The 24,594-nt window shown below is 49.9% G+C and overlaps 4 non-coding genes across 4 annotated transcripts; all 4 read right to left on the bottom strand.

The window, feature by feature from the left end:
* Positions 1 to 1,023: 1,023 nt before the first annotated feature.
* TRNAC-GCA (transfer RNA cysteine (anticodon GCA)) lies at positions 1,024 to 1,095 on the bottom strand. Its single transcript has one exon. It is a non-coding gene; the product is annotated as a tRNA-Cys (tRNA).
* Positions 1,096 to 7,916: 6,821 nt separating this feature from the next.
* Positions 7,917 to 7,987, bottom strand: TRNAC-GCA (transfer RNA cysteine (anticodon GCA)). Its single transcript has one exon. It is a non-coding gene; the product is annotated as a tRNA-Cys (tRNA).
* A 6,816-nt stretch (positions 7,988 to 14,803) lies between these two features.
* Positions 14,804 to 14,875, bottom strand: TRNAC-GCA (transfer RNA cysteine (anticodon GCA)). The gene has a single exon. It is a non-coding gene; the product is annotated as a tRNA-Cys (tRNA).
* Positions 14,876 to 21,695: 6,820 nt separating this feature from the next.
* Positions 21,696 to 21,767, bottom strand: TRNAC-GCA (transfer RNA cysteine (anticodon GCA)). Its single transcript has one exon. It is a non-coding gene; the product is annotated as a tRNA-Cys (tRNA).
* Positions 21,768 to 24,594: the final 2,827 nt, after the last annotated feature.

Here is a 24,594-nt window from a genome sequence, read left to right as displayed (position 1 = left end):
AATGGATTTGCCCAAGTGGCAGCTACCCCGGACAAATGAGACAGAAGGAAAGCGGCCTTAGTGACAGAGTCGGGAAAAGCCTGAGGTTTGCATAAGAAATGTAATTTACACTGATTTATGAAGGTGCGATATTTCCGGGGTTCACCCTGGAAGCGTTCTGGAGCAGCAAGAGGGGGAGTCAACGGGAGCAACACTGGAGTGGGAACGGGGGCTGAAGTCGGGGCAGGCTGGGCTGGAGAGGCAGGACCGGGTTCGTCATCATCACCGGGCAAGGGAAAACGTGTACTCTGGAGGGCATCAAGGCGGTGGTGAATGGCAGTCGTGGCAGTGGCCATGTCGGTCCTAAGGGCCTCTAGGGCCTGCATTAACGCGGTCACAGGGTCCCCGGCGGAGGGATTCATAGTCTGAACGAACCGGGAAGGCTTCACAGTCTGTCACAAAGTTGCCGGTCGTGCAGATATGAATATCTCCGTCCCCTAGTACCACACAGGCGATTATATGTGCTACAAGTGTCGCCTCCCCCCTACCGCCGCGTCCTACCAGTGAGTTGGGAAAGTAGGAACACCTGTGCTTTCAGTTTCCAAATGTATAGCTTAAACGAGACTGTGGGCACTGACGCTACTCTTTTAAGGCATGCATATGAATGGCACTGCTGGTAGTGCAGTGCTCACGATCAGAGAACCACATCTGAGACTGGATTCTTTGTAATTTGAGTGATGAGTCCTAAAGAAGAAATCTGCATAGGTAGCTCAGCAGGTTAAGTGACCTTTGCAGCGATGTTATGTGTTAAGTGCTCCGTGTAAATACTGACTTCAGAGCTAAAAACAAAAACATGGATGTGATGTGTTCTTCTTTCGAGTTTTCAACCGTAGAGATATTTCAATTTAGAAAATTTAAGAAAGTATTTTAAAGTTCCACATTTCAGAGCAGCGACTGTTCACGGATGTCAGCTTTGCGCAGAAAAGAAAGGCAATTCTTAATGAACTGAGAAAGTAAGTTTTAGAATAATAAATGATAAAAAGAAGGGGACACCCGGTTTTGAACCGGGGACCTCTTGATCTGCAGTCAAATGCTCTACCACTGAGCTATATCCCCAGATGACAGAGGTGGGCCTCTGCTTTTTCTTAACCATTGTTTGTGCATGAAGTCAGCACAGGAGATTGTGCAAGAAAGGGCAGCAGCACGAGTATGAGAGTGACCAGAGAGATGCTTTCCCTCCTGATGGTTTTGCACTCTACTGACCAGGGAGAAGGGGCTTTGGTTGTTTGTTTATTCAATTTGTAGAGCGCACCTGACCCGAAGGTAGCAGGGCGCAGCAAGGAAATGCAAAGCTTACAAAGTTACAGAATGGTAAACAGTATACATTGACAAATGAGATACACAAAGTTAGAGCTCAGAATGTGTCGTTACAACATTTTAGCCAAATTATTTACATTGGGTTGTCGATAGTAAAGGGTAGAGAAGGGGAAAGAGGCAAGAGGTGCTATATAGGTCTATTAGGAAATGTGAGCGTAAGGAGACACGCGCTATGGGGCACTCAATATAAGGTGGGGAACAGCAGCTGTATTACTTTCTTTTCCTTCCACCATGTCCCGCTTCCTTTCCCAGTCCCTTCTCCCCCTACCCACTGGTTTGGTTTGTCCCTCTGTGATGTCACTTCCCCCCAGGGGCCCCTGTCCCATAAAGGCGCAACAGAAGGCAAATGTGTTATGTTGGTTGGCGGTATAGTGCCATTACCTCTACGTCCCGCTTCCTTGTCTCAGTACTTACCTTTGAGAAGATCTCCCTCTGCCCAGAGCCCTTTCTAAGCTCTTCTTTGTTGGCTCTGCCCCTTCGCTGGAGGTATAACCGGCCCTTATGCAGGAGGCCTCAGTTTTTCTTCGTACCACCTGGAACATGATGAGCTTCCTGGCCAGGCACAGCACAAAGGGTTAAGGTTGGTAGCCCTTTGTTACAAAGTTGCCGGTCGTGCAGATATGAATACCTCCGCCCCCAAGTACCACACAGGCGATTATATGAACACTGCCTGTGCAATCCTTGAGGCCACAGGTGTGGTAGTTCGTCGAGTCTGGAGTCAGGAACTGCCGGAAGGACCCTTTGAGCGCTGTAAGGCAAGGAGGGATTAGTACAAGGCGAAATGCAATTTTACAGAGTATCTAGGAATAGAAACTAAACGTTCTTACCTATGTGTACTGTATGTGTACTGTAGGACCACCCGGAAAGGAAGGAGAGTGATTGGACCTGAGCTTGGGTTCGGATAGGTTTCCACAACCTCTGGTATGATGATGGTAAGCACTGGAGTTTGAAGTGCTTGATCAGGCGAACGCCTAGTGAGAGGTCATAGGCCCAGGTTCCAAAAATCGTGGTTCGTGGAGAAAATCCGTTAATCAGGCCGTGGTCGAGTAAACCAAGAGTTCCAGAGCTAATCAAGGCAAGTTCAGGGTTCAGAGAAAGCAATCCTTTAGGCAGACCGCTGTCGAGTGACCAAAAGTTCCTGGTAAATTCGAAGCGTAGCAATGTCCAAGAGAAAGACCAGCTGTGAAGCAACGTTTCGGTGTTTCTGAATGCATTTAAACCATTGGAGAAAATCACGTGATGCTCAACAAGGAAACGTTGAGGCGTGGGGGTCGTCACGTGATACCGATTGCGTTTGGTCTCCTCACGTGACGATCAGGTCCACACGAGCAACGGTGATTGCGGCCAAATGGGAACCTCCAATTACATTGCCAACGGAGAGAAGGGCGATAGACACCAAGCCTGCCATGGACCCCCCTGACATGACGAGTGCAATGGTGCCGCCTTGTCTGCGCACCCAGAGGTAAGCATCGGGGGCTACGTAATGTGGGTGTGTCGAAACGTGAGTCTGTGGGAAACATAGGAGTTCGTAAGGTAGAGGACGTGGAAGATGTAACAGAGTCCCCCCTCAAAGGCCCACGACCTTGTGGGCAGGAGGGATGGTCCTTATGGAAGCGCGCAACAAGAAGCGGGGCCTGGACGCCCCGAGATGGAACCCAAGAGCGCTCCTCCGGACCGTAGCCCAACCAGTCCACGAGGTATTGGAGCCGACCTCTGTGCAGACGGGAACCCAAAATGGCACTGACCTCAAAGACATCGGGTGTGGAGACTGAAACAGGAGCAGGTGGAGTATGGACCCGGGTAGGGGCAAGGTATGGTTTAAGGAGGGAAGTATGAAAAACCGGGTGTATACGCCAAGCAGATGGAATAGCAAGGCGCAAGGCTACAGGGTTCAGGACTTTAGCAATTCTGTAGGGGCCGACAAAGCGGGTCAGAAGTTTGCGACAGCCAGGGATGTGTACATGGCGAGTTGACAACCAAACACGGTCCCCTACATGATACACAGGTGCTACTGCTCGTTTCCTGTCTGCCTTCTTCTTCATAGCTGTCTGTGCCTCACGGAGATGGATCATGGTTTGGGCATGAACCTCAGTTAGATCGCGGGCACAAGCAGTAGCAGCAGGGGTGGCAGAAGGAAAGTCCGGAAGTAGAAGGGTGCGTGGGTGTTGGCCATACATGGAATAGAAAGGAGAAAAGCCGGTGGCCGAGTGCCATGCATTATTGTAGGCAAATTCAGCGAGATGGAGCAGATCGAACCAGGAGTCTTGATACTGAAGGGTCAGGCAGCGCAAAAACTGTTCTAGAGCCTGATTCACCCTTTCCGTCTGTCCATTACTTTCCGGGTGATAGGCCGAGGAGAAGCAGGCATCAATACCCAGGAGCTTGGTCAGAGAACGCCAAAAACAGGACGTGAATTGTGCTCCACGGTCTGATATGATGACTTGTGGGAGGCCGAAAAGACAAAAGACAGACCTAAAAAACAAACGGGCCAAGGTCGGGGCTGATGGCACGCCAGTGCAGGGAATGAAACGGGCCATTTTAGTATAAGAATCAATGATGACCCAGATGGTATCATACCCCTGTCTGCGGGGTAAGTCTGTGATAAGGTCCATAGAGACCGTGTGCCATGGTTTGGGGGGAATGGGTAGAGGTTGGAGCAAACCCAAAGGACGTCCCCTGCGTGATTTACATTGGGCACAGATCGCACAGGTGTTTACATAGTTCGCTACATCCCTTCCCATTGACGGCCACCAACACCAATGTCGTAATAACTCCAAGGTACGTTGTTGCCCTGGATGTCCGTTGATGGCAGCATCATGAGACCAGGCAAGTGCCTGATTGCATACATCGCTAGTGGGGAGGAATAATTTCCCTTGAATGAATGGCAGTCCCTCCTGAAGTGTAATGTCCCATTCAGTGAGTATGTGCCGGTGTTGGCAGGTCCAATCTTTAATCGTGGTAAGCATGGTTGGGGTCGGTGTACATAGGCAGATGACATGGCCCTTTCCCAATAATGTGTCCGGAAATGTGGAAAGCAATACTCCCCCAGGAGAACGTGAAAGTGCATCCGCTTTACCATGAGCGAATGCTGGCCTATGCTTTACCACAAAATCGAATGCGGCGAAGAATAAATGCCAACGCACCTGCCTACTGTTCACACATTTCAGAGAGGCAAGATCCTGCAGGTTTTTATGATCTGTGTACACCACCGTTTGATGCTTTGCCCCCATTAGATGGTGACGCCAGGTTTGAAGTGCATCCTTAATGGCTAACAGTTCCTTTTCTGTTACGGTATAATGGGACTCGGCTGTCGAGAATTTCCGTGAATGATAAGCTATAGGATGCAAAAGCCCAGTAGCAGAACAAGGTTGAGAAAGTATGGCACCTAACGCGAAAGAGGAGGCATCCGCCTCTACAACAAACGGAATCTCCGGGTAAGGGTGTTGTAGCACAGGGGCAGAAACAAACCTGGACTTGAGTGCCTCTAAGGCCCCTTGGTGGTCAGGTGTCCAGATGAAGGGGACATGAGGGCTGGTGAGGGCGGTCAGGGGAGAAACGATGGCAGAAAAGCCGGCGATGAATCGCCTGTAAAAGTTGGCAAAGCCGAGAAACGATTGGAGTTGTTTGAGTTTGACGGGGGTAGGCCACTCCGTGATTGCACGCACTTTTGTCTGATTCATGGTCAACCCACCGGGTGTAATGTGAAAACCCAGGAACTCTACTTCTTGAGAATGAAACAAACACTTTTCGGGTTTGGCGAACAAGGCGTTTCTTTTGAGGCGAGAGAGGACTTCTCTTACATGCCCGATATGGTCATCCAGAGAGGATGAGAAGATCAAGATATCATCTAAATAGACCACCACGAATACATCAAGAATGTCAGATAATACATCATTGATGAAGCGTTGGAATGTGGCAGGAGCGTTACAGAGCCCAAAGGGCATCACGGTGTACTCAAACAACCCCTGTCGAGAACAAAAGGCCGTTTTCCACTCGTCCCCACGCCGCATGCGGATCAGATTGTACGCCCCTCTCAAGTCCAAACTTGGTAAAGATAGAGGCGGCCGTTAACTTATCTAACAGCGTAGAAATGAGTGGAATAGGATACCTGTTTTTGATGGTGATGGCATTCAACCGTCTATAGTCCACGCACGGGCGTAGATCACCTTCCTTCTTTGGCACAAAGAAAATGGGGCTAGCAGCTGGGGAACAGGAGGGACAGATATGACCTAGACGCAGAGCCTGCTGTATGTAATCCTTCAGGGCTTGTTCCTCGGAAGGTGACAACGAGTAGATCCTCCCCTTTGGTATGGGGGCATCTGGAATGAGATCAATAGGACAATTGTAGGCCCTGTGCGGGGGCAAACCCTCCGTGGATGCCTTATCGAAAACCATGTGGAAATCTTGGTATTCAACAGGGATGCTAACCGAGATGGCCCCTACGGTATGTAATGTGGTAGCCTCTGCTGTGTCATCAGTGAGTCGGGAGGAGGCCATGGCGCCAAGAATTGTGGCAGGAGAAACAAGGGAGTCTGGTTCTAGCAGGCAAAAATGTTGACATAACTCTGACTCAAACGATACATGTCCTGTTCCCCAATTGATCAAAGGGTATGTTGCATCAACCAGGGGATACCTACAACGATACCGAACTGCGGTGTAGTGATGAGATCGAATGACAGGGTCTCTTTATGTGTGCCTTGTATTACCACCTCAAGAGGGGCCGTTTGATGTCTGATCGGGCCAGAAGTTAGGGACGTGCCATTGACTGCTTGTACGGGCTCAGGATGCTCCTTTTTGATTAAGTTAAGACTATGGGCTAAAGCGATGTCCATGAAGCAGCCAGTGGCCCCTGAATCGATCACAGGATAGACAGTGTGTGTGATCTCCCTGGTTGGTTTTAATAAGGCCTGCACTACTATGGGTCTGATTGGACCAAAGGCGGGTTCAGTGGGGGTCAATGAAGGGCTCGCTGGTGCCCCCTCTCTCATGGGCGAGCCTTCTGAAAAAACGGAGTCTTGTTTCTGGGACGTCGAGGGCATTCTTTCACATAGTGCCCGTTGAGTCCGCAATAAAAGCAGGTGTTATCTGTCCTCCGACGTTCCCTTTCAGTCGGTGTTATTGGACTGCGGATCCCGCCTATTTGCATGGGTTCGGGACTGGTAGATGGAGGTGCCGGGGAAGAGTGACTAGCAAATGTCGCTTCTGCCTTCTGCTCGGATCTGCGGGCGTCTAACTGCAGTGTGAGATAAACTAGATCCGAAAAAACATAAGTCAGAGCAGGAACCACCGATAGAGCATCTTTCATGGCATTGGACAAGCCCCGGTAGAAAACGATCGCCTTTTTTTCCTCTGGCCAGGAAGTTTCTGCGGCCAATTGGTTAAAACGGGTGATATATTCTATCAATGTTTGCCTACCCTGTGTGAGATCAAGTAATTCCAGGTCCCGTGCCTGGGCCTTGTAACGGGTATTGAATACCTTTGCCATTTCTGCGACCAGCAGATCGAAATCGTATAAGGCAGGGTGATCGTTTTCCAACAATGGATTTGCCCAAGTGGCAGCTACCCCGGACAAATGAGACAGAAGGAAAGCGGCCTTAGTGACAGAGTCGGGAAAAGCTTGAGGTTTGCATAAGAAATGTAATTTACACTGATTTATGAAGGTGCGATATTTCCGGGGTTCACCCTGGAAGCGTTCTGGAGCAGCAAGAGGGGGAGTCAACGGGAGCAACACTGGAGTGGGAACGGGGGCTGAAGTCGGGGCAGGCTGGGCTGGAGAGGCAGGACCGGGTTCGTCATCATCACCGGGCAAGGGAAAACGTGTACTCTGGAGGGCATCAAGGCGGTGGTGAATGGCAGTCGTGGCAGTGGCCATGTCGGTCCTAAGGGCCTCTAGGGCCTGCATTAACGCGGTCACAGGGTCCCCGGCGGAGGGATTCATAGTCTGAACGAACCGGGAAGGCTTCACAGTCTGTTACAAAGTTGCCGGTCGTGCAGATATGAATATCTCCGTCCCCTAGTACCACACAGGCGATTATATGTGCTACAAGTGTCGCCTCCCCCCTACCGCCGCGTCCTACCAGTGAGTTGGGAAAGTCGGAACACCTGTGCTTTCAGTTTCCAAATGTATAGCTTAAACGAGACTGTGGGCACTGACGCTACTCTTTTAAGGCATGCATATGAATGGCACTGCTGGTAGTGCAGTGCTCACGATCAGAGAACCACATCTGAGACTGGATTCTTTGTAATTTGAGTGATGAGTCCTAAAGAAGAAATCTGCATAGGTAGCACAGCAGGTTAAGTGACCTTTGCAGCGATGTTATGTGTTAAGAGCGCCGTGTAAATACTGACTTCAGAGTTAAAAACGAAAACATGGATGTGATGTGTTCTTCTTTCGAGTTTTCAACCGTAGAGATATTTCAATTTAGAAAATTTAAGAAAGTATTTTAAAGTTCCACATTTCAGAGCAGCGACTGTTCACGGATGTCAGCTTTGCACAGAAAAGAAAGGCAATTCTTAATGAACTGAGAAAGTAAGTTTTAGAATAATAAATGATAAAAAGAAGGGGACACCCGGATTTGAACCGGGACCTCTTGATCTGCAGTCAAATGCTCTACCACTGAGCTATATCCCCAGATGACAGCGGTGGGCCTCTGCTTTTTCTTAACCATTGTTTGTGCATGAAGTCAGCACAGGAGATTGTGCAAGAAAGGGCAGCAGCACGAGTATGAGAGTGACCAGAGAGATGCTTTCCCTCCTGATGGTTTTGCACTCTACTGACCAGGGAGAGGGGGCTTTGGTTGTTTGTTTATTCAATTTGTAGAGCGCACCTGACCCGAAGGTAGCAGGGCGCAGCAAGGAAATGCAAAGCTTACAAAGTTACAGAATGGTAAACAGTATACATTGACAAATGAGATACACAAAGTTAGAGCTCAGAATGTGTCGTTACAACATTTTAGCCAAATTATTTACATTGGGTTGTCGATAGTAAAGGGTAGAGAAGGGGAAAGAGGCAAGAGGTGCTATATAGGTCTATTAGGAAATGTGAGCGTAAGGAGACACGCGCTATGGGGCACTCAATATAAGGTGGGGAACAGCAGCTGTATTACTTTCTTTTCCTTCCACCATGTCCCGCTTCCTTTCCCAGTCCCTTCTCCCCCTACCCACTGGTTTGGTTTGTCCCTCTGTGATGTCACTTCCCCCCGGGGCCCCTGTCCCATAAAGGCGCAACAGAAGGCAAATGTGTTATGTTGGTTGGCGGTATAGTGCCATTACCTCCACGTCCCGCTTCCTTGTCTCAGTACTTACCTTTGAGAGGATCTCCCTCTGCCCAGAGCCCTTTCTAAGCTCTTCTTTGTTGGCTCTGCCCCTTCTCTGGAGGTATAACCGGCCCTTATGCAGGAGGCCTCAGTTTTTCTTCGTACCACCTGGAACATGATGAGCTTCCTGGCCATGCACAGCACAAAGGGTTAAGGTTGGTAGCCCTTTGTTACAAAGTTGCCGGTCGTGCAGATATGAATACCTCCGCCCCCAAGTACCACACAGGCGATTATATGAACACTGCCTGTGCAATCCTTGAGGCCACAGGTGTGGTAGTTCGTCGAGTCTGGAGTCAGGAACTGCCGGAAGGACCCTTTGAGCGCTGTAAGGCAAGGAGGGATTAGTACAAGGCGAAATGCAATTTTACAGAGTATCTAGGAATAGAAACTAAACGTTCTTACCTATGTGTACTGTATGTGTACTGTAGGACCACCCGGAAAGGAAGGAGAGTGATTGGACCTGAGCTCGGGTTCGGATAGGTTTCCACAACCTCTGGTATGATGATGGTAAGCACTGGAGTTTGAAGTGCTTGATCAGGCGAACGCCTAGTGAGAGGTCATAGGCCCAGGTTCCAAAAATCGTGGTTCGTGGAGAAAATCCGTTAATCAGGCCGTGGTCGAGTAAACCAAGAGTTCCAGAGCTAATCAAGGCAAGTTCAGGGTTCAGAGAAAGCAATCCTTTAGGCAGACCGCTGTCGAGTGACCAAAAGTTCCTGGTAAATTCGAAGCGTAGCAATGTCCAAGAGAAAGACCAGCTGTGAAGCAACGTTTCGGTGTTTCTGAATGCATTTAAACCATTGGAGAAAATCACGTGATGCTCAACAAGGAAACGTTGAGGCGTGGGGGTCGTCACGTGATACCGATTGCGTTTGGTCTCCTCACGTGACGATCAGGTCCACACGAGCAACGGTGATTGCGGCCAAATGGGAACCTCCAATTACATTGCCAACGGAGAGAAGGGCGATAGACACCAAGCCTGCCATGGACCCCCCTGACATGACGAGTGCAATGGTGCCGCCTTGTCTGCGCACCCAGAGGTAAGCATTGGGGGCTACGTAATGTGGGTGTGTCGAAACGTGAGTCTGTGGGAAACATAGGAGTTCGTAAGGTAGAGGACGTGGAAGATGTAACAGAGTCCCCCCTCAAAGGCCCACGACCTTGTGGGCGGGAGGGATGGTCCTTATGGAAGCGCGCAACAAGAAGCGGGGCCTGGACGCCCCGAGATGGAACCCAAGAGCGCTCCTCCGGACCGTAGCCCAACCAGTCCACGAGGTTTTGGAGCCGACCTCTGTGCAGACGGGAACCCAAAATGGCACTGACCTCAAAGACATCGGGTGTGGAGACTGAAACAGGAGCAGGTGGAGTATGGACCCGGGTAGGGGCAAGGTATGGTTTAAGGAGGGAAGTATGAAAAACCGGGTGTATACGCCAAGCAGATGGAATAGCAAGGTGCAAGGCTACAGGGTTCAGGACTTTAGCAATTCTGTAGGGGCCGACAAAGCGGGGCAGAAGTTTGCGACAGCCAGGGATGTGTACATGGCGAGTTGACAACCAAACACGGTCCCCTACATGATACACAGGTGCTACTGCTCGTTTCCTGTCTGCCTTCTTCTTCATAGCTGTCTGTGCCTCACGGAGATGGATCATGGTTTGGGCATGAACCTCAGTTAGATCGCGGGCACAAGCAGTAGCAGCAGGGGTGGCAGAAGGAAAGTCCGGAAGTAGAAGGGTGCGTGGATGTTGGCCATACATGGAATAGAAAGGAGAAAAGCCGGTGGCCGAGTGCCATGCATTATTGTAGGCAAATTCAGCGAGATGGAGCAGATCGAACCAGGAGTCTTGATACTGAAGGGTCAGGCAGCGTAAAAACTGTTCTAGAGCCTGATTCACCCTTTCCGTCTGTCCATTACTTTCCGGGTGATAGGCCGAGGAGAAGCGGGCATCAATACCCAGGAGCTTGGTCAGAGAACGCCAAAAACAGGACGTGAATTGTGCTCCACGGTCTGATATGATGACTTGTGGGAGGCCGAAAAGACAAAAGACAGACCTAAAAAACAAACGGGCCAAGGTCGGGGCTGATGGCACGCCAGTGCAGGGAATGAAACGGGCCATTTTAGTATAAGAATCAACGATGACCCAGATGGTATCATACCCCTGTCTGCGGGGTAAGTCTGTGATAAGGTCCATAGAGACCGTGTGCCATGGTTTGGGGGGAATGGGTAGAGGTTGGAGCAAACCCAAAGGACATCCCCTGCGTGATTTACATTGGGCACAGATCGCACAGGTGTTTACATAGTTCGCTACATCCCTTCCCATTGACGGCCACCAACACCAACGTCGTAATAACTCCAAGGTACGTTGTTGCCCTGGATGTCAGTTGATGGCAGCATCATGAGACCAGGCAAGTGCCTGATTGCATACATCGCTAGTGGGGAGGAATAATTTCCCTTGAATGAATGGCAGTCCCTCCTGAAGTGTAATGTCCCATTCAGTGAGTATGTGCCGGTGTTGGCAGGTCCAATCTTTAATCGTGGTAAGCATGGTTGGGGTCGGTGTACATAGGCAGATGACATGGCCCTTTCCCAATAATGTGTCCGGAAATGTGGAAAGCAATACTCCCCCAGGAGAACGTGAAAGTGCATCCGCTTTACCATGAGCGAATGCTGGCCTATGCTTTACCACAAAAACGAATGCGGCGAAGAATAAATGCCAACGCACCTGCCTACTGTTCACACATTTCAGAGAGGCAAGATCCTGCAGGTTTTTATGATCTGTGTACACCACCGTTTGATGCTTTGCCCCCATTAGATGGTGACGCCAGGTTTGAAGTGCATCCTTAATGGCTAACAGTTCCTTTTCTGTTACGGTATAATGGGACTCGGCTGTCGAGAATTTCCGTGAATGATAAGCTATAGGATGCAAAAGCCCAGTAGCAGAACAAGGTTGAGAAAGTATGGCACCTAACGCGAAAGAGGAGGCATCCGCCTCTACAACAAACGGAATCTCCGGGTAAGGGTGTTGTAGCACAGGGGCAGAAACAAACCTGGACTTGAGTGCCTCTAAGGCCCCTTGGTGGTCAGGTGTCCAGATGAAGGGGACATGAGGGCTGGTGAGGGCGGTCAGGGGAGAAACGATGGCAGAAAAGCCGGCGATGAATCGCCTGTAAAAGTTGGCAAAGCCGAGAAACGATTGGAGTTGTTTGAGTTTGACGGGGGTAGGCCACTCCGTGATTGCACGCACTTTTGTCTGATTCATGGTCAACCCACCGGGTGTAATGTGAAAACCCAGGAACTCTACTTCTTGAGAATGAAACAAACACTTTTCGGGTTTGGCGAACAAGGCGTTTCTTTTGAGGCGAGAGAGGACTTCTCTTACATGCCCGATATGGTCATCCAGAGAGGATGAGAAGATCAAGATATCATCTAAATAGACCACCACGAATACATCAAGAATGTCAGATAATACATCATTGATGAAGCGTTGGAATGTGGCAGGAGCGTTACAGAGCCCAAAGGGCATCACGGTGTACTCAAACAACCCCTGTCGAGAACAAAAGGCCGTTTTCCACTCGTCCCCACGCCGCATGCGGATCAGATTGTACTTGGTAAAGATAGAACTTGGTAAAGATAGAAGCGGCCGTTAACTTATCTAACAGCGTAGAAATTAGTGGAATAGGATACCTGTTTTTGATGGTGATGGCATTCAACCGTCTATAGTCCACGCACGGGCGTAGATCACCTTCCTTCTTTGGCACAAAGAAAATGGGGCTAGCAGCTGGGGAACAGGAGGGACAGATATGACCTAGACGCAGAGCCTGCTGTATGTAATCCTTCAGGGCTTGTTCCTCGGAAGGTGACAACGAGTAGATCCTCCCCTTTGGTATGGGGGCATCTGGAATGAGATCAATAGGACAATTGTAGGCCCTATGCGGGGGCAAACCCTCCGTGGATGCCTTATCGAAAACCATGTGGAAATCTTGATATTCAACAGGGATGCTAACCGAGATGGCCCCTACGGTATGTAATGTGGTAGCCTCTGCTGTGTCATCAGTGAGTCGGGAGGAGGCCATGGCGCCAAGAATTGTGGCAGGAGAAACAAGGGAGTCTGGTTCTATCAGGCAAAAATGTTGACATAACTCTGACTCAAACGATACATGTCCTGTTCCCCAATTGATCAAAGGGTTATGTCGCCTCAACCAGGGGATACCTACAACGATACCGAACTGCGGTGTAGTGATGAGATCGAATGACAGGGTCTCTTTATGTGTGCCTTGTATTACCACCTCAAGAGGGGCCGTTTGATGTCTGATCGGGCCAGAAGTCAGGGACGTGCCATTGACTGCTTGTACGGGCTCAGGATGCTCCTTTTTGATTAAGTTAAGACTATGGGCTAAAGCGATGTCCATGAAGCAGCCAGTGGCCCCTGAATCGATCACAGGATAGACAGTGTGTGTGATCTCCCTGGTTGGTTTTAATAAGGCCTGCACTACTATGGGTCTGATTGGACCAAAGGCGGGTTCAGTGGGGGTCAATGAAGGGCTCGCTGGTGCCCCCTCTCTTTGGCGAGCCTTCTGAAAAAACGGAGTCTTGTTTCTGGGACGTCGAGGGCATTCTTTCACATAGTGCCCGTTGAGTCCGCAATAAAAGCAGGTGTTATCTGTCCTCCGACGTTCCCTTTCAGTCGGTGTTATTGGACTGCGGATCCCGCCTATTTGCATGGGTTCGGGACTGGTAGATGGAGGTGCCGGGGAAGAGTAACTAGCAAATGTCGCTTCTGCCTTCTGCTCGGATCTGCGGGCGTCTAACTGCAGTGTGAGATCAACTAGATCCGAAAAAACAGAAGTCAGAGCAGGAACCACCGACAGAGCATCTTTCATGGCATTGGACAAGCCCCGGTAGAAAACGATCGCCTTTTTTTCCTCTGGCCAGGAAGTTTCTGCGGCCAATTGGTTAAAACGGGTGATATATTCTATCAATGTTTGCCTACCCTGTGTGAGATCAAGTAATTCCAGGTCCCGTGCCTGGGCCTTGTAACGGGTATTGAATACCTTTGCCATTTCTGCGACCAGCAGATCGAAATCGTATAAGGCAGGGTGATCGTTTTCCAACAATGGATTTGCCCAAGTGGCAGCTACCCCGGACAAATGAGACAGAAGGAAAGCGGCCTTAGTGACAGAGTCGGGAAAAGCTTGAGGTTTGCATAAGAAATGTAATTTACACTGATTTATGAAGGTGCGATATTTCCGGGGTTCACCCTGGAAGCGTTCTGGAGCAGCAAGAGGGGGAGTCAACGGGAGCAACACTGGAGTGGGAACGGGGGCTGAAGTCGGGGCAGGCTGGGCTGGAGAGGCAGGACCGGGTTCGTCATCATCACCGGGCAAGGGAAAACGTGTACTCTGGAGGGCATCAAGGCGGTGGTGAATGGCAGTCGTGGCAGTGGCCATGTCGGTCCTAAGGGCCTCTAGGGCCTGCATTAACGCGGTCACAGGGTCCCCGGCGGAGGGATTCATAGTCTGAACGAACCGGGAAGGCTTCACAGTCTGTTACAAAGTTGCCGGTCGTGCAGATATGAATATCTCCGTCCCCTAGTACCACACAGGCGATTATATGTGCTACAAGTGTCGCCTCCCCCCTACCGCCGCGTCCTACCAGTGAGTTGGGAAAGTAGGAACACCTGTGCTTTCAGTTTCCAAATGTATAGCTTAAACGAGACTGTGGGCACTGACGCTACTCTTTTAAGGCATGCATATGAATGGCACTGCTGGTAGTGCAGTGCTCACGATCAGAGAACCACATCTGAGACTGGATTCTTTGTAATTTGAGTGATGAGTCCTAAAGAAGAAATCTGCATAGGTAGCACAGCAGGTTAAGTGACCTTTGCAGCGATGTTATGTGTTAAGAGCTCCGTGTAAATACTGACTTCAGAGCTAAAAACAAAAACATGGATGTGATGTGTTCTTCTTTCGAGTTTTCAACCGTAGAGATATTTCAATTTAGAAAATTTAAGAAAGTATTTTAAAGTTCCACATTTCAGAGCAGCGACTGTTCACGGATGTCAGCTTTGCACAGAAAAGAAAGGCAATTCTTAATGAACTGAGAAAGTAAGTTTTAGAATAATAAATGATAAAAAGAAGGGGACACCCGGAATTGAACCGGGGACCTCTTGATCTGCAGTCAAATGCTCTACCACTGAGCTATATCCCCAGATGACAGAGGTGGGCCTCTGCTTTTTCTTAACCATTGTTTGTGCATGAAGTCAGCACAGGAGATTGTGCAAGAAAGGGCAGCAGCACGAGTATGAGAGTGACCAGAGAGATGCTTTCCCTCCTGATGGTTTTGCACTCTACTGACCAGGGAGAGGGGGCTTTGGTTGTTTGTTTATTCAATTTGTAGAGCGCACCTGACCCGAAGGTAGCAGGGCGCAGCAAGGAAATGCAAAGCTTACAAAGTTACAGAATGGTAAACAGTATACATTGACAAATGAGATACACAAAGTTAGAGCTCAGAATGTGTCGTTACAACATTTTAGCCAAATTATTTACATTGGGTTGTCGATAGTAAAGGGTAGAGAAGGGGAAAGAGGCAAGAGGTGCTATATAGGTCTATTAGGAAATGTGAGCGTAAGGAGACACGCGCTATGGGGCACTCAATATAAGGTGGGGAACAGCAGATGTATTACTTTCTTTTCCTTCCACCATGTCCCGCTTCCTTTCCCAGTCCCTTCTCCCCCTACCCACTCGTTTGGTTTGTCCCTCTGTGATGTCACTTCCCCCCAGGGGCCCCTGTCCCATAAAGGCGCAACAGAAGGCAAATGTGTTATGTTGGTTGGCGGTATAGTGCCATTACCTCCACATCCCGCTTCCTTGTCTCAGTACTTACCTTTGAGAGGATCTCCCTCTGCCCAGAGCCCTTTCTAAGCTCTTCTTTGTTGGCTCTGCCCCTTCTCTGGAGGTATAACCGGCCCTTATGCAGGAGGCCTCAGTTTTTCTTCGTACCACCTGGAACATGATGAGCTTCCTGGCCATGCACAGCACAAAGGGTTAAGGTTGGTAGCCCTTTGTTACAAAGTTGCCGGTCGTGCAGATATGAATACCTCCGCCCCCAAGTACCACACAGGCGATTATATGAACACTGCCTGTGCAATCCTTGAGGCCACAGGTGTGGTAGTTCGTCGAGTCTGGAGTCAGGAACTGCCGGAAGGACCCTTTGAGCGCTGTAAGGCAAGGAGGGATTAGTACAAGGCGAAATGCAATTTTACAGAGTATCTAGGAATAGAAACTAAACGTTCTTACCTATGTGTACTGTATGTGTACTGTAGGACCACCCGGAAAGGAAGGAGAGTGATTGGACCTGAGCTCGGGTTCGGATAGGTTTCCACAACCTCTGGTATGATGATGGTAAGCACTGGAGTTTGAAGTGCTTGATCAGGCGAACGCCTAGTGAGAGGTCATAGGCCCAGGTTCCAAAAATCGTGGTTCGTGGAGAAAATCCGTTAATCAGGCCGTGGTCGAGTAAACCAAGAGTTCCAGAGCTAATCAAGGCAAGTTCAGGGTTCAGAGAAAGCAATCCTTTAGGCAGACCGCTGTCGAGTGACCAAAAGTTCCTGGTAAATTCGAAGCGTAGCAATGTCCAAGAGAAAGACCGGCTGTGAAGCAACGTTTCGGTGTTTCTGAATGCATTTAAACCATTGGAGAAAATCACGTGATGCTCAACAAGGAAACGTTGAGGCGTGGGGGTCGTCACGTGATACCGATTGCGTTTGGTCTCCTCACGTGACGATCAGGTCCACACGAGCAACGGTGATTGCGGCCAAATGGGAACCTCCAATTACATTGCCAACGGAGAGAAGGGCGATAGACACCAAGCCTGCCATGGACCCCCCTGACATGACGAGTGCAATGGTGCCGCCTTGTCTGCGCACCCAGAGGTAAGCATCGGGGGCTACGTAATGTGGGTGTGTCGAAACGTGAGTCTGTGGGAAACATAGGAGTTCGTAAGGTAGAGGACGTGGAAGATGTAACAGAGTCCCCCCTCAAAGGCCCACGACCTTGTGGGCAGGAGGGATGGTCCTTATGGAAGCGCGCAACAAGAAGCGGGGCCTGGACGCCCCGAGATGGAACCCAAGAGCGCTCCTCCGGACCGTAGCCCAACCAGTCCACGAGGTATTGGAGCCGACCTCTGTGCAGACGGGAACCCAAAATGGCACTGACCTCAAAGACATCGGGTGTGGAGACTGAAACAGGAGCAGGTGGAGTATGGACCCGGGTAGGGGCAAGGTATGGTTTAAGGAGGGAAGTATGAAAAACCGGGTGTATACGCCAAGCAGATGGAATAGCAAGGCGCAAGGCTACAGGGTTCAGGACTTTAGCAATTCTGTAGGGGCCGACAAAGCGGGGCAGAAGTTTGCGACAGCCAGGGATGTGTACATGGCGAGTTGACAACCAAACACGGTCCCCTACATGATACACAGGTGCTACTGCTCGTTTCCTGTCTGCCTTCTTCTTCATAGCTGTCTGTGCCTCACGGAGATGGATCATGGTTTGGGCATGAACCTCAGTTAGATCGCGGGCACAAGCAGTAGCAGCAGGGGTGGCAGAAGGAAAGTCCGGAAGTAGAAGGGTGCGTGGATGTTGGCCATACATGGAATAGAAAGGAGAAAAGCCGGTGGCCGAGTGCCATGCATTATTGTAGGCAAATTCAGCGAGATGGAGCAGATCGAACCAGGAGTCTTGATACTGAAGGGTCAGGCAGCGTAAAAACTGTTCTAGAGCCTGATTCACCCTTTCCGTCTGTCCATTACTTTCCCGGTGATAGGCCGAGGAGAAGCGGGCATCAATACCCAGGAGCTTGGTCAGAGAACGCCAAAAACAGGACGTGAATTGTGCTCCACGGTCTGATATGATGACTTGTGGGAGGCCGAAAAGACAAAAGACAGACCTAAAAAACAAACGGGCCAAGGTCGGGGCTGATGGCACGCCAGTGCAGGGAATGAAACGGGCCATTTTAGTATAAGAATCAACGATGACCCAGATAGTATCATACCCCTGTCTGCGGGGTAAGTCTGTGATAAGGTCCATAGAGACCGTGTGCCATGGTTTGGGGGGAATGGGTAGAGGTTGGAGCAAACCCAAAGGACGTCCCCTGCGTGATTTACATTGGGCACAGATCGCACAGGTGTTTACATAGTTCGCTACATCCCTTCCCATTGACGGCCACCAACACCAACGTCGTAATAACTCCAAGGTACGTTGTTGCCCTGGATGTCCGTTGATGGCAGCATCATGAGACCAGGCAAGTGCCTGATTGCATACATCGCTAGTGGGGAGGAATAATTTCCCTTGAATGAATGGCAGTCCCTCCTGAAGTGTAATGTCCCATTCAGTGAGTATGTGCCGGTGTTGGCAGGTCCAATCTTTAATCGTGGTAAGCATGGTTGGGGTCGGTGTACATAGGCAGATGACATGGCCCTTTCCCAATAATGTGTCCGGAAATGTGGAAAGCAATACTCCCCCAGGAGAACGTGAAAGTGCATCCGCTTTACCATGAGCGAATGCTGGCCTATGCTTTACCACAAAATCGAATGCGGCGAAGAATAAATGCCAACGCACCTGCCTACTGTTCACACATTTCAGAGAGGCAAGATCCTGCAGGTTTTTATGATCTGTGTACACCACCGTTTGATGCTTTGCCCCCATTAGATGGTGACGCCAGGTTTGAAGTGCATCCTTAATGGCTAACAGTTCCTTTTCTGTTACGGTATAATGGGACTCGGCTGTCGAGAATTTCCGTGAATGATAAGCTATAGGATGCAAAAGCCCAGTAGCAGAACAAGGTTGAGAAAGTATGGCACCTAACGCGAAAGGGGAGGCATCCGCCTCTACAACAAACGGAATCTCCGGGTAAGGGTGTTGTAGCACAGGGGCAGAAACAAACCTGGACTTGAGTGCCTCTAAGGCCCCTTGGTGGTCAGGTGTCCAGATGAAGGGGACATGAGGGCTGGTGAGGGCGGTCAGGGGAGAAACGATGGCAGAAAAGCCGGCGATGAATCGCCTGTAAAAGTTGGCAAAGCCGAGAAACGATTGGAGTTGTTTGAGTTTGACGGGGGTAGGCCACTCCGTGATTGCACGCACTTTTGTCTGATTCATGGTCAACCCACCGGGTGTAATGTGAAAACCCAGGAACTCTACTTCTTGAGAATGAAACAAACACTTTTCGGGTTTGGCGAACAAGGCGTTTCTTTTGAGGCGAGAGAGGACTTCTCTTACATGCCCGATATGGTCATCCAGAGAGGATGAGAAGATCAAGATATCATCTAAATAGACCACCACGAATACATCAAGAATGTCAGATAATACATCATTGATGAAGCGTTGGAATGTGGCAGGAGCGTTACAGAGCCCAAAGGGCATCACGGTGTACTCAAACAACCCCTGTCGCGAACAAAAGGCCGTTTTCCACTCGTCCCCACGCCGCATGCGGATCAGATTGTACGCCCCTCTCAAGTCCAAACTTGGTAAAGATAGAAGCGGCCGTTAACTTATCTAACAGCGTAGAAATGAGTGGAATAGGATACCTGTTTTTGATGGTGATGGCATTCAACCGTCTATAGTCCACGCACGGGCGTAGATCACCTTCCTTCTTTGGCACAAAGAAAATGGGGCTAGCAGCTGGGGAACAGGAGGGACAGATATGACCTAGACGCAGAGCCTGCTGTATGTAATCCTTCAGGGCTTGTTCCTCGGAAGGTGACAACGAGTAGATCCTCCCCTTTGGTATGGGGACATCTGGAATGAGATCAATAGGACAATTGTAGGCCCTATGCGGGGGCAAACCCTCCGTGGATGCCTTATCGAAAACCATGTGGAAATCTTGGTATTCAACAGGGATGCTAACCGAGATGGCCCCTACGGTATGTAATGTGGTAGCCTCTGCTGTGTCATCAGTGAGTCGGGAGGAGGCCATGGCGCCAAGAATTGTGGCAGGAGAAACAAGGGAGTCTGGTTCTATCAGGCAAAAATGTTGACATAACTCTGACTCAAACGATACATGTCCTGTTCCCCAATTGATCAAAGGGTTATGTCGCCTCAACCAGGGGATACCTACAACGATACCGAACTGCGGTGTAGTGATGAGATCGAATGACAGGGTCTCTTTATGTGTGCCTTGTATTACCACCTCAAGAGGGGCCGTTTGATGTCTGATCGGGCCAGAAGTCAGGGACGTGCCATTGACTGCTTGTACGGGCTCAGGATGCTCCTTTTTGATTAAGTTAAGACTATGGGCTAAAGCGATGTCCATGAAGCAGCCAGTGGCCCCTGAATCGATCACAGGATAGACAGTGTGTGTGATCTCCCTGGTTGGTTTTAATAAGGCCTGCACTACTATGGGTCTGATTGGACCAAAGGCGGGTTCAGTGGGGGTCAATGAAGGGCTCGCTGGTGCCCCCTCTCTTTGGCGAGCCTTCTGAAAAAACGGAGTCTTGTTTCTGGGACGTCGAGGGCATTCTTTCACATAGTGCCCGTTGAGTCCGCAATAAAAGCAGGTGTTATCTGTCCTCCGACGTTCCCTTTCAGTCGGTGTTATTGGACTGCGGATCCCGCCTATTTGCATGGGTTCGGGACTGGTAGATGGAGGTGCCGGGGAAGAGTAACTAGCAAATGTCGCTTCTGCCTTCTGCTCGGATCTGCGGGCGTCTAACTGCAGTGTGAGATCAACTAGATCCGAAAAAACAGAAGTCAGAGCAGGAACCACCGACAGAGCATCTTTCATGGCATTGGACAAGCCCCGGTAGAAAACGATCGCCTTTTTTTCCTCTGGCCAGGAAGTTTCTGCGGCCAATTGGTTAAAACGGGTGATATATTCTATCAATGTTTGCCTACCCTGTGTGAGATCAAGTAATTCCAGGTCCCGTGCCTGGGCCTTGTAACGGGTATTGAATACCTTTGCCATTTCTGCGACCAGCAGATCGAAATCGTATAAGGCAGGGTGATCGTTTTCCAACAATGGATTTGCCCAAGTGGCAGCTACCCCGGACAAATGAGACAGAAGGAAAGCGGCCTTAGTGACAGAGTCGGGAAAAGCTTGAGGTTTGCATAAGAAATGTAATTTACACTGATTTATGAAGGTGCGATATTTCCGGGGTTCACCCTGGAAGCGTTCTGGAGCAGCAAGAGGGGGAGTCAACGGGAGCAACACTGGAGTGGGAACGGGGGCTGAAGTCGGGGCAGGCTGGGCTGGAGAGGCAGGACCGGGTTCGTCATCATCACCGGGCAAGGGAAAACGTGTACTCTGGAGGGCATCAAGGCGGTGGTGAATGGCAGTCGTGGCAGTGGCCATGTCGGTCCTAAGGGCCTCTAGGGCCTGCATTAACGCGGTCACAGGGTCCCCGGCGGAGGGATTCATAGTCTGAACGAACCGGGAAGGCTTCACAGTCTGTTACAAAGTTGCCGGTCGTGCAGATATGAATATCTCCGTCCCCTAGTACCACACAGGCGATTATATGTGCTACAAGTGTCGCCTCCCCCCTACCGCCGCGTCCTACCAGTGAGTTGGGAAAGTAGGAACACCTGTGCTTTCAGTTTCCAAATGTATAGCTTAAACGAGACTGTGGGCACTGACGCTACTCTTTTAAGGCATGCATATGAATGGCACTGCTGGTAGTGCAGTGCTCACGATCAGAGAACCACATCTGAGACTGGATTCTTTGTAATTTGAGTGATGAGTCCTAAAGAAGAAATCTGCATAGGTAGCACAGCAGGTTAAGTGACCTTTGCAGCGATGTTATGTGTTAAGAGCTCCGTGTAAATACTGACTTCAGAGCTAAAAACAAAAACATGGATGTGATGTGTTCTTCTTTCGAGTTTTCAACCGTAGAGATATTTCAATTTAGAAAATTTAAGAAAGTATTTTAAAGTTCCACATTTCAGAGCAGCGACTGTTCACGGATGTCAGCTTTGCACAGAAAAGAAAGGCAATTCTTAATGAACTGAGAAAGTAAGTTTTAGAATAATAAATGATAAAAAGAAGGGGACACCCGGATTTGAACCGGGGACCTCTTGATCTGCAGTCAAATGCTCTACCACTGAGCTATATCCCCAGATGACAGAGGTGGGCCTCTGCTTTTTCTTAACCATTGTTTGTGCATGAAGTCAGCACAGGAGATTGTGCAAGAAAGGGCAGCAGCACGAGTATGAGAGTGACCAGAGAGATGCTTTCCCTCCTGATGGTTTTGCACTCTACTGACCAGGGAGAGGGGGCTTTGGTTGTTTGTTTATTCAATTTGTAGAGCGCACCTGACCCGAAGGTAGCAGGGCGCAGCAAGGAAATGCAAAGCTTACAAAGTTACAGAATGGTAAACAGTATACATTGACAAATGAGATACACAAAGTTAGAGCTCAGAATGTGTCGTTACAACATTTTAGCCAAATTATTTACATTGGGTTGTCGATAGTAAAGGGTAGAGAAGGGGAAAGAGGCAAGAGGTGCTATATAGGTCTATTAGGAAATGTGAGCGTAAGGAGACACGCGCTATGGGGCACTCAATATAAGGTGGGGAACAGCAGCTGTATTACTTTCTTTTCCTTCCACCATGTCCCGCTTCCTTTCCCAGTCCCTTCTCCCCCTACCCACTGGTTTGGTTTGTCCCTCTGTGATGTCACTTCCCCCCAGGGGCCCCTGTCCCATAAAGGCGCAACAGAAGGCAAATGTGTTATGTTGGTTGGCGGTATAGTGCCATTACCTCCACGTCCCGCTTCCTTGTCTCAGTACTTACCTTTGAGAGGATCTCCCTCTGCCCAGAGCCCTTTCTAAGCTCTTCTTTGTTGGCTCTGCCCCTTCTCTGGAGGTATAACCGGCCCTTATGCAGGAGGCCTCAGTTTTTCTTCGTACCACCTGGAACATGATGAGCTTCCTGGCCATGCACAGCACAAAGGGTTAAGGTTGGTAGCCCTTTGTTACAAAGTTGCCGGTCGTGCAGATATGAATACCTCCGCCCCCAAGTACCACACAGGCGATTATATGAACACTGCCTGTGCAATCCTTGAGGCCACAGGTGTGGTAGTTCGTCGAGTCTGGAGTCAGGAACTGCCAGAAGGACCCTTTGAGCGCTGTAAGGCAAGGAGGGATTAGTACAAGGCGAAATGCAATTTTACAGAGTATCTAGGAATAGAAACTAAACGTTCTTACCTATGTGTACTGTATGTGTACTGTAGGACCACCCGGAAAGGAAGGAGAGTGATTGGACCTGAGCTCGGGTTCGGATAGGTTTCCACAACCTCTGGTATGATGATGGTAAGCACTGGAGTTTGAAGTGCTTGATCAGGCGAACGCCTAGTGAGAGGTCATAGGCCCAGGTTCCAAAAATCGTGGTTCGTGGAGAAAATCCGTTAATCAGGCCGTGGTCGAGTAAACCAAGAGTTCCAGAGCTAATCAAGGCAAGTTCAGGGTTCAGAGAAAGCAATCCTTTAGGCAGACCGCTGTCAAGTGACCAAAAGTTCCTGGTAAATTCGAAGCGTAGCAATGTCCAAGAGAAAGACCAGCTGTGAAGCAAGGTTTCGGTGTTTCTGAATGCATTTAAACCATTGGAGAAAATCACGTGATGCTCAACAAGGAAACGTTGAGGCGTGGGGGTCGTCACGTGATACTGATTGCGTTTGGTCTCCTCACGTGACGATGAGGTCCACACGAGCAACGGTGATTGTGGCCAAATGGGAACCTCCAATTACATTGCCAACGGAGAGAAGGGCGATAGACACCAAGCCTGCCATGGACCCCCCTGACATGACGAGTGCAATGGTGCCGCCTTGTCTGCGCACCCAGAGGTAAGCATCGGGGGCTACGTAATGTGGGTGTGTCGAAACGCGAGTCTGTGGGAAACATAGGAGTTCGAAAGGTAGGGGACGTGGAAGATGTAACAGAGTCCCCCCTCAAAGGCCCACGACCTTGTGGGCAGGAGGGATGGTCCTTATGGAAGCGCGCAACAAGAAGCGGGGCCTGGACGCCCCGAGATGGAACCCAAGAGCGCTCCTCCGGACCGTAGCCCAACCAGTCCACGAGGTATTGGAGCCGACCTCTGTGCAGACGGGAACCCAAAATGGCACTGACCTCAAAGACATCGGGTGTGGAGACTGAAACAGGAGCAGGTGGAGTAGGGACCCGGGTAGGGGCAAGGTATGGTTTAAGGAGGGAAGTATGAAAAACTGAGTGTATACGCCAAGCAGATGGAATAGCAAGGCGCAAGGCTACAGGGTTCAGGACTTTAGCAATTCTGTAGGGGCCGACAAAGCGGGGCAGAAGTTTGCGACAGCCAGGGATGTGTACATGGCGAGTTGACAACCAAACACGGTCCCCTACATGATACACAGGTGCTACTGCTCGTTTCCTGTCTGCCTTCTTCTTCATAGCTGTCTCTGCCTCACGGAGATGGATCATGGTTTGGGCATGAACCTCAGTTAGATCGCGGGCACAAGCAGTAGCAGCAGGGGTGGCAGAAGGAAAGTCCGGAATTAGAAGGGTGCGTGGGTGTTGGCCATACATGGAATAGAAAGGAGAAAAGCCGGTGGCCGAGTGCCATGCATTATTGTAGGCAAATTCAGCGAGATGGAGCAGATCTAACCAGGAGTCTTGATACTGAAGGGTCAGGCAGCGCAAAAACTGTTCTAGAGCCTGATTCACCCTTTCCGTCTGTCCATTACTTTCCGGGTGATAGGCCGAGGAGAAGCGGGCATCAATACCCAGGAGCTTGGTCAGAGAACGCCAAAAACAGGACGTGAATTGTGCTCCACGGTCTGATATGATGACTTGTGGGAGGCCAAAAAGACAAAAGACAGACCTAAAAAACAAACGGGCCAAGGTCGGGGCTGATGGCACGCCAGTGCAGGGAATGAAACGGGCCATTTTAGTATAAGAATCAACGATGACCCAGA

Source organism: Ambystoma mexicanum, chromosome 1p, assembly GCF_040938575.1.
Source record: "Ambystoma mexicanum isolate Mex_15411 chromosome 1p, UKY_AmexF1_1, whole genome shotgun sequence".
In the NCBI taxonomy this organism is placed as follows: Eukaryota; Metazoa; Chordata; class Amphibia; order Caudata; family Ambystomatidae; genus Ambystoma; species Ambystoma mexicanum.
Note: the sequence above shows the minus strand (reverse complement) of the source record. Positions and strands in the feature narration are given on the sequence as shown.